This window comes from Otolemur garnettii, unplaced genomic scaffold (genome assembly GCF_000181295.1).
Source record: "Otolemur garnettii isolate 467f Iridium unplaced genomic scaffold, OtoGar3 scaffold00061, whole genome shotgun sequence".
NCBI lineage: Eukaryota > Metazoa > Chordata > Mammalia > Primates > Galagidae > Otolemur > Otolemur garnettii.
The window spans coordinates 4,514,922-4,524,380 of record NW_003852456.1 but is presented as its reverse complement, the minus strand read 5'-3'; positions in this window follow the sequence as shown (position 1 = coordinate 4,524,380).

Below are 9,459 nucleotides of genomic sequence, written 5' to 3'. Positions count from 1 at the left end.
AAATTCCCACTGAAGAAAAGGAAAAGCACAACCCCCCACCCCCCCACACACACCCCCTCCCTTAGAGGCACATACCAAGGTGAATTCACTGGAACTCAAGGGAAACCAATTTGTGAAAAGCAGCTGAAAAACAAGTATGGTTTACAAAACAGGTACAAATGACTAGTCAGGAAAGCAAAAATTATTCCCGTTAGGAATTTTAAACTGAAGAAATGTCCTACCAGGAATGAGTTGGAAGGGAGAGAGAGCAAAAAAAATGCTGAGGTGACCTGAATGTCAGTAATCACAGCAAGCAAATGCAACCCCTGGGCTTGAGGTGGCCCAGGTAGTGGTAACTACAGAAAGTACCTTGCACCCCAAGGCCAAGGGAACTAAAGAAAAGAGGAATGAGTTTTCCATGACCTAAGAGATTACAGGAGAAACCCTGCATACCTGACCTCAAATATATGAGGTAAACAAGTGCAGTGGTGGTTTGAGCAGCAAAGAGCAGATGGCTGATGATGGGGACTCTGAGGAACACATCCTAGCCAGGCTTGAGAGTATTCTAGAAGCTAGAACGGAGAGCTGTGTGTCTCTTCTAAGCCTGGACTGTTGCTAACAGGATGTAAAATCCAAAGCCCTTTTTTCCTTCTCCTACTTTCCAATTGTCTGCCATTTGTAGAACCTTATAGGAAGAAAGCTGCACAGGACTGTAAGAAATGTAGTTTGCAGACTTCTAGCCCCCCGCATCCCAAGGCACATTGCAGAGGGTAGGCTTGAAACAGTGAGACAATAGGTAAATAACAGCACACACACACACGCCTGAAATAACTTGCCCAGACTCTATTTTGTTCTTTAAAAGATAGGTTATGGAATTTGGTAGAGTTAAGTAGATGGCTGCATTTGTGAGGAAGCACAAGAATATCGAGAATAATCTGGCATCTGTAATCTGGGTTTTTCTGCCTGCTTGATGTTTTAAACAGCTATCATCCCAATTCCTTGGGATGAAAATGCAATCCTCAGTCAGTACAAAGTATCTGTTACTATAATTCACTGAACTCAACCTGAAAGTGAAAACCTTCTCAATCTACATAAAGGCTTGTCAAGTACATAGGCTGCTTTAAGGCTGGGCTGATGATAGGTAACATCTAAGTATATAAAGTGCCCTGTTCTTCCATGCCTACTGACAAATCCCCCACTCCTTGTCCACTATTTGCCCAGAAGCTAGATCGCTACCAGTGTCCCAACTCCAAAATTATCTCTCATCTTCACCTCACCCTCACCTCTTAGTACCATATGACTATGGATGAAGGAAGCCAATCTCACTAAAAATAATCCACTCCAATGTATGAATAACCAAGTATTCCCCCTTAGCCATTCCAAAGACAATTTCAGCTTAGTGTGCTTGTCACCTCCAAATCAACCCTTTATTGTTAGAGTTTTAGAAAGGAGGGCATAATTGGAATCTGTACTGTGGGTCCCCGACATTGTATCTATGGTGCCTGATAGATGACTTCCTTTGGATAGGAAGGAACTTCCTTTGGATTTATAGAACAAGTGAAGAGTTTCTCCTGAGTTATTCAAAGCTCTGGAATATAATTTTTCAATCTCTCTAAATCAAGAGAGACAGAGCAACTAGATAGAAAAGCCAAAACTCCCCAGACAACATTTACAATACAGCTAGATCATACCATGTTCCCTTGCACATCAAAATACAAGCAGGTGGGGACAAACCACCAATATATGGCAGGCACATCTGTGTAGGAGAATGTAGGGTTCTCCAGAAGAGAACTCTAGAGCCAGAAAAGACAGGGTTGCATACATGGATACAAGGAGCAGAGAACATGAGCTGCTATTTAGTCAGCATGCCAACACACCAGCCTTAATTCACTGCAAAACATGGTGGACCAATTTGAGAAGAGCAGCTAAAATGGGGAGGGTTCTGCACAATTCATTATCAGATTAGTACAAGGAGCTCACAATGGCTAAGAAGGGTTTGGAGTAGCCCAGCCACTAGCAATGCTCACAAATGACACACTGGAGCATTCTTCCATGGTAGGGTCCCTCCAGGACTGAGTCATCCATCAGGCACCATAGATACAATGTCTGGAGCCCACAGTACTTTTAGGGATCTATGGAATGTTTCAATTTTTTTTAAAATCATAAGGATAAAATAAGCACTTTCAAATAAAATGTTTTGCTATAAGATAGATCTTTCTTTATATCAAAGCCATAGTAAAATACAAGTTTTTAATAGAGGAAGGGACCTACAAAGGCCTAGGACCCTGGGTTGTAACACAGCTCTGGACCCCATACAGAGCAGAAATAGCTGGCAGTGGAGTGGCCATTGAACAGGACAGGGACAACAGAGGTGAAGTCAGGGGAAAGTAGGGATCAAAAGTTAGAAAGGGAAGGGAGCCAAGAAATCTCAGAAAGCCACCATGCTTTTGCACGCTACAGAAAGGCAACAGAAGGGGGAGCTCTGTTAAATTGGAAAAGTGACCCTGAATCTAGCCTCATTCTTAAAGTTCAAGAAAACTAATTTCACATAGAAATGAACAACAGAAAAGTATTAAGGTCACATCTTGTACAATGCTATGATAAGAAAAGAAGAGAACAAGTAGGAGAATAATACTCCAACAGACAATGGGAATCACACTAGAAAGATGTGTCCTAAAAAAAAAAAGAAAGAAAAGAAAGATCAAAACAACCCGAGACATTAAGAAAATGGCACAATACATGAAAGAACTACATGAATCAGAGTTGAAAAAAGCTCAGAATTAAGGTGACACACTTCAGGAAAGAATTAGAAATTAAAGTAAAAATCATTTTAGAAATAAAGACTAAACAAGAAGGAATACCAGAGCTTATGAACACAATGGATAATATCTTACAAGAAACAGAAGGTGAAAAGGAGAAAAATTTTACACATCAAAAGAAAAAAGAAAAAATAGACGAAAGTAATTCAAGAGAAGGTGATCAAAAGGTGGAATCAGATGCTGGTGAGGATGTGGAGAGAGAAGAGCCCGTGTGCACTGTTGGTGAAAAAGTAAATTTACACTACCTTTGGAAAACTATGGAGATTTCCTGAAAAATCTAAAAATAGATCCACCATACTTTCTAGCAATCTCCCTCTGGGTCTATATCCATAAGAAGGGAAATCATATACTGAGGAGCTATCTGCCCTTGCATGTTCATTTCAGCACTACTCACAATAGCAAAAACAGAATTTCTTTCAGCAGTAGGTCCTTGGTTTCAGAGATTTGAAGAATGAACCCACCAGCCACAGAGATCAGTGATAAGATAGAATTTATTAGATAGAAGGAATAGAGAAGGAAGAAAAGGCACCATAGCTTCTGGCAAAGGGGGGAAGACCCAAGTAGGAATCTCCACAAGGGTCTAGGGGTTTTATACTGTTTTGTAAATAGAGAAATCTTGAGAATTACAATTAGCTGGGACTTGGTAGACTTCAACTTTGATTAGAGAAGGAAGGAGTGTATTAACAAATGAATGTAGTCCTCAGCTCAGGAAAAAAAAAAACAGTGAGAAGTCTAGCCAGACGCCAGACTAGGCCCAGCTTACAGGAAATACTGGAAAAACTGCTTTTCTCCTGTGTATTCAGAGAGTGCAGCTTGGAGGGAAAGTCTGTTCAGTTAGGCTTAGAAAACACGGGTCTTTGTCCAGGCCTGAATGGAGTAAATCCTGTATCAGTAGGGAAACAACCTAAGTGTCCACCCAAGGATAAATTATGAAAAGAAAACTGTGCTACACAGTGGAATGTTATTCAGCCATAAAAAAAAAAAAAAAAAAAATTTTATCATTTGCAATAACTTGGATGGAACTGGAGGACATAATGTTAAGTAAAATAATCCAGGCACAGAAAGATATTGCATGTTCTGACACATATGTGGGAGCTAAAAAAAATTGATCTCATAGAGGTAGAGAGGAGAAATTTGTTCAATGGCCCCTCTCCCCTTACAGCTAAACAGGTGAGCTTGAACTCAGATGGCTGCACCAATCTATAAGAGAATCACTGCAGAGACACTGAACTGCCACCTAGTGAGAGCTTGGGAGGTCCCAGCGGTTTAACTAAAAAATAAAAGAGCTATAGCCCTTTGGTGCCATGGTGGTGGCCATCAGCTGCCTTGGATTGAGAGCTCACCTACTGTGTGTCTGCATAGGATTGGAAACTCCTTGATTGATTTGCTACTTGTTCAGTTCCATCCATCCATCAATCAATTGCTAGCAATGACTACAAGCCAAAGCTTGATAATTTACATATGTGAAATGCCCTGTCTAATCAAGAATCAAAATGTTCATTTTAAAAATTTAGTCTCATTTTTATCAAATGATAGAGAAGAATTTTTTTCTCTAGGAACTTCTCAAATTGTGCTAAAAAGAGTTTCAGAATCACATGTGTGTGGTGAAGTAAGTCTGGGGGTCTTCCTTGCTCTGTATGTTCTGGAGTATAAGACAGGCTAGAAAGAGAATTAAGAGCACAGCCTTGGGCATCAGATCATCTAGGTTGAGCCTGCCCTAGCCTCTCAGAATCTGTTCAACCTTGGCCAACCTCTTTAAGCTTCAGTCTCCTTATCTATAAACTAGAGTCAGGATTGTGTTTATCTCCCAAGGATAGTAGGAGGATTAAATGAGATAAGGCTCATCAAGGCCGTGCTTAGGAGAACATCTGGCACTCAGTAAGTGCTCAATAAATGCTCCCTATCCTCTCAAACCACTTTTCCTTTTACATCACAAAACCATAACATGAGTGGGAATTTAAGGAGACAGTATTAGAGAATTAGCTTTATGAAAAAAATGATGACTATTTTATTCTTTCAGTTAAAAATAAGAAATTTCCAAAATCAATCTCTTCTCTGCAAGTCTAAAAGTTGATCCACTTCAAAAAAATTGTGAAAATTACACTCAACTGGTATTTATAAAATTTCTATAAACACATCTATTAATGTTTGAAGAAGTAGGCTCCCCATCTAAAAAGTCTCTGGACATATAAATATGCCTAGTGAGTTCATTCTAGAGAATTAAAATGTAAACCAAATTAAGGCACACTTTTAATATTGCCCAAGGCACTGAATTAATATTTTAAATACTAAAATCTGGTAGAAGCAAAGGCAGAAATCAATTGTTCTATCATTTCACCTGTAAGATCTTAATAATTTACTTTAGAAAAAAAGAATTTTACATTCATCTGACAGCATTAGGTCTGAGTTCAGTCAATGGCCCCTCTAATGAAATTTCTCAGCTCAAATTTTTAAATTACAGTGAGAGATAAAGTAGAACGAAATACTAGCAAACGTGCAACTCATGGCTCACCTGTATCTTATCTCCACCCGGTCTGCAGTCCAGACCCGTCACTCACCGCATTGCCTACAGCAGTCCCTTTTTTCTGCTGACAGCAAAGCCAAAGGAAAGGAATACCCTTTATGCAACTTCAGAAAAACTCCCCCTTCTGACATCAAAGCTTGACTGTTAAGGCTGTTTTGAAACCATTATGGTTGTACCATTATAATAATGGTTATCTGAACGCTGAGTGACAAACGATACTTGATCTCCAAATGGCCCCTTTCAACCTTTCTGTAATGTCACTCAAAATTAAGATGAACACTGTCTTTCATAGATTAACACTGACATGCAAATGGCCTTTATTTATCAGGTGTTCTTTGTTGGCAGAGACTGTACTGCGCATTCTTCTGGAGTTTTTTGATGTAAATCACAGCTCTTATTCTATGCTAATTAAAGGATGGGAAATTGTCAGCGCCTCCTTTTGGCACTCTTCTGGGTTTATACCAGTGAGTGCAGGTAAATATCGGGTTTTTCTGTTTGTTCGTTTGGGGGGGGTTGTTTGTTTGTTTGTTTTTTGAGACAGAGTCTCATTATGTCACCCTCAGTAGAGTACTGTGGCATTGCAGCTCACAGCAACCTCAAACTCCTGGGCTTAAGTGATTCTTTTGCCTCAGCCTCCCAAGTAGCTGGGACTACTAAACCCGGCTATTTATTTTTTGTTGTAGTTGTCATTGTTGTTTAGCTGGGCCAGCGGGGTTCCAACCCACCAGCCTGGGTGTGGCATATCTGTAGATCACTTCTCTCCTCTCCAGGGGCCTGGAAACTTACTGTCACCTTTTCTGTGAAAAGCCAGAGAAGTGAGGAATAACCCTCCACTGGAGTCTTCCTAACCCTTCATCAGACTCTCCCTATTCACATGGGGTTATTCCCAAGGCCTGACATTACCTGGAAAACGGAACAAGAAAAGATGCTGGGATTATTTCTCCCCTGGATTCTCTGGCATATTTTGTGTAGTGAGTCACCCAAACTGTGGCCCACTTGCCCAGTCTGAGGCTGTTGACAATACATTCTGCTGAGCGGAACTTGACTTATTTTACTAAGACAGTGGTGTGAAGCGGTTACTACTTGCCCAAGTTCAGTGACACAGACACTCACACAGTTACATAAAGCAGATTTATTACTTACTGACAGGTAAACAGGGAGTGACAACAGAAACCTAGCATTCCTGGCAAGCTGGTCCCCCAAAGCTCAAGAAGGGCACAGGCAGTGGGGTGTCGTGTGCACAATTCCTAACTGCCCTGCAGCTGAGGGACCTGGAATATAGTGACCACCAGCTAAAGCCCTGCCGGGAGCGTTTCTAGGGGTTTGCAGCCCAGGCTGTTCTGTCCAGTTCCTCCTTTCCCTCCAGCAGTTTCTACAGGGAAGGGAGAAAGGGGGGAGAGGCAGGTGGCTCAAGGCCACCTGGAGGACGGCTCTGCAGGTGGCACTGCCTGTTTGGAGAAGGGGGCTCATCCTTTCAGTGAAGGATAAATCTGTGCGTGAAGCTGGCAAAGTCACAGCCTCCTGAAGGAGGGCAGGCACTTTACAACGATTTTCCCTTTTTTCTGTTAATCACATTTCTGAGTGAGTTGCAGAAAATCTGATAGGAAGTTTCTTGATTTACTGAGTAGGCTTAGATTTTTTCCTTATGATGCTTAACTTTAAGAGAGAGGTTCAGTCAGAGCCACTGTACAACTAAAGGACTTATTTCCAAATAGTTTCACAGTCCTCAGGATATTTAAATTGTTACTTTACCCATTTTTTAGATAGGTAAGTGCAATACAATAAAATGCTTAGCATTTTCAAGGGGCATAAATCAAGGTTCTTAATGTCACTTTAAATTTGTTTTGACATTTTTCTGTACTTTATCACAATCAGAAAAACACCTCAAGTGACATTACTTTTTATGTCCTCTGTCAACCCCTGCAGAAGCTTGAATTTCCACTCAGACCCACTGGCTTATAACTTAGTTTGTACAGCAGGGGTCTTCAAACTTTTTAAACAGGGGGCCAGTTCACTGTCCCTCAGACCACTGGAGGGCCGGACTGCGGGCCCCTGGACAAGTCAGCTGCTAAGCAGGACAGGCGGTGGCAGCAAAAACACCCAGTGGGCCAGATAAATGTCCTTGGCAGGCTGCATGTGGCCCATGGGCCATAGTTTGAGGACGCCTGCACAGGGTTCTGTGGCCCATGCCTGTAATCCCACCATTCTGGGAGGCTGAGGCAGGTGGATTGCTGAGCTCAGGAGTTTGAGACCAGCTTGAGCAAGAGTGAGCCCTATCTCTGCTAAAAATAGAAAAACTAGTTGGGCTTTGTGGTGGGCACCTGTAGTCCTAGCTACACGGGAGACTGAGGCAGGAGGATCACTGGAGCCCAAGATTTTGAGGTTGCTGTGAAGTATGACACCACAGCATTCTATCCAGGGTGATGGAGTGAGACTCTGTCTAAAAAAAAAAAACAACCCCAGACTCAGTCCGTAATGTCGGCAAATGCCTAGCCTACACGGGCACCCCTGCTGGACACCAAGCCTTCTGCCACCCCTACCTGGTGCTCTTGCACACAGGCTCTGTTTCTGTTGGAAGTTATAGAACATATTTATCTGCTACTAAAATACCTATGGTTGTGGCAACTTGCTGTTAGAGCTTTAAAGTATCCATATTATGAAGTGTTAATCCAGTGAGGATTTCAGATCTGCAATTTTCCCCTTGTTTCATGGAAGCAAAGAAGACTGAATCAGAAGTATTCTTTCCTCTATATGAAAGTAGAATTGGGATATATAAGGGATTTGGGGGAAGTCTTTTTTTTTTTTTGAGACAGGGTCTTGCTCTGTTGCCTGGGGTAGAGTGCAGTGGTGTTATGATGGTACACAGGAACCTCAAACTCCTGGGCTCAAGCAATTCTCCCGTCTCAGCCTCCCAAGTACCAGCTAGTACTACAAGTGAGCACCACCTTGCCTGGCTGATTTGTTTATTTTTTGTAGAAATAACATCTTGCTATGTTGCCCACACATTTCTTAAAACTCATGGACTCGAGGGATCCACCCACCTCAGCCTCCCAAAGTGCTAGGATTATAGGCGTGAGCCACCACGTCTGGCCTGAAATAAAAGATTCTTATAATGAATTCAAACAAGTTGATTCACAAGATAATGCAATTCACTCATTTACAAAAATGTGTTAAGCATTTACACTAATGTAGGCATTTTGCTCAGTCCTGGGAATATGAAATGAATCAGACACATCCTCTCCTTTTCAAGGCTAATATGGGGAGGGGTAGGTGGAATCACTGAAGGAAATAATTCCAGAGATAATATGGTAATGCTAAATAAAATTGTGCAGAAAGGGTAAAAGAGAAAATGAAGGCAGCACTCAGGGTAGAAACCAAAACTACTCACAAAACCCAAAATATGATCTCTGAGGTCTTATATTCTCTGCTCAAGGATGCAAATATGTGAGTGGCTCTTTTAGGATCTTGAAAGTCTATTGCAGAATTAAGGAATGGGGTTTTCAGTTTTGACAGGAAGATTGATGGTAATCATAAAAAAATCTTCCCATATGTGATGTTAGTATAACGACTGATGTGCTTTCAAACTAGAATAGTAGAATTCTCTACAGGTGCAGAAAGATTGAATAGACACACTATTTGACATAATTTAGACAGAGGCTTGCCTGAAGAGATGAGGCTAATTTGGGGGGAACAATTAGAGGACAGCAAATCTAAGACCATTTTAATTTATTTAGAGTACGTACCTTTTAGACTATGAGTTTGTAAAAATCTATAATGTCAGGATCCTTTAACCAACTAGAAAGTGAAAGTAATACTATTAGCACAGTGATTCCATGTCATTGTTTGAGAGCATTTCTTAATTCTTTAAAATCTAACATAAAGCATGTCAACCAGTAAGAGAATGTAAATGGTTGTGTCCACTTTTTCTCATTGTTTCCTATGAAAATTGTGTAGATTTCCATAAAAACTTCTGGAATGAATGGCCTCTACATTTGTATTTACAAGTTTTTTTTTTTTTCAATTAGCATCCTTTCTGAGCCAGTTAGGGTGTCAGGTAAATCTGCATTCAGGGACAGCTTTACTGTTTGGGCACTAGTGCCAGCTTCCCTTCACGTAGTCTATTGTGCTCAGTGCCCA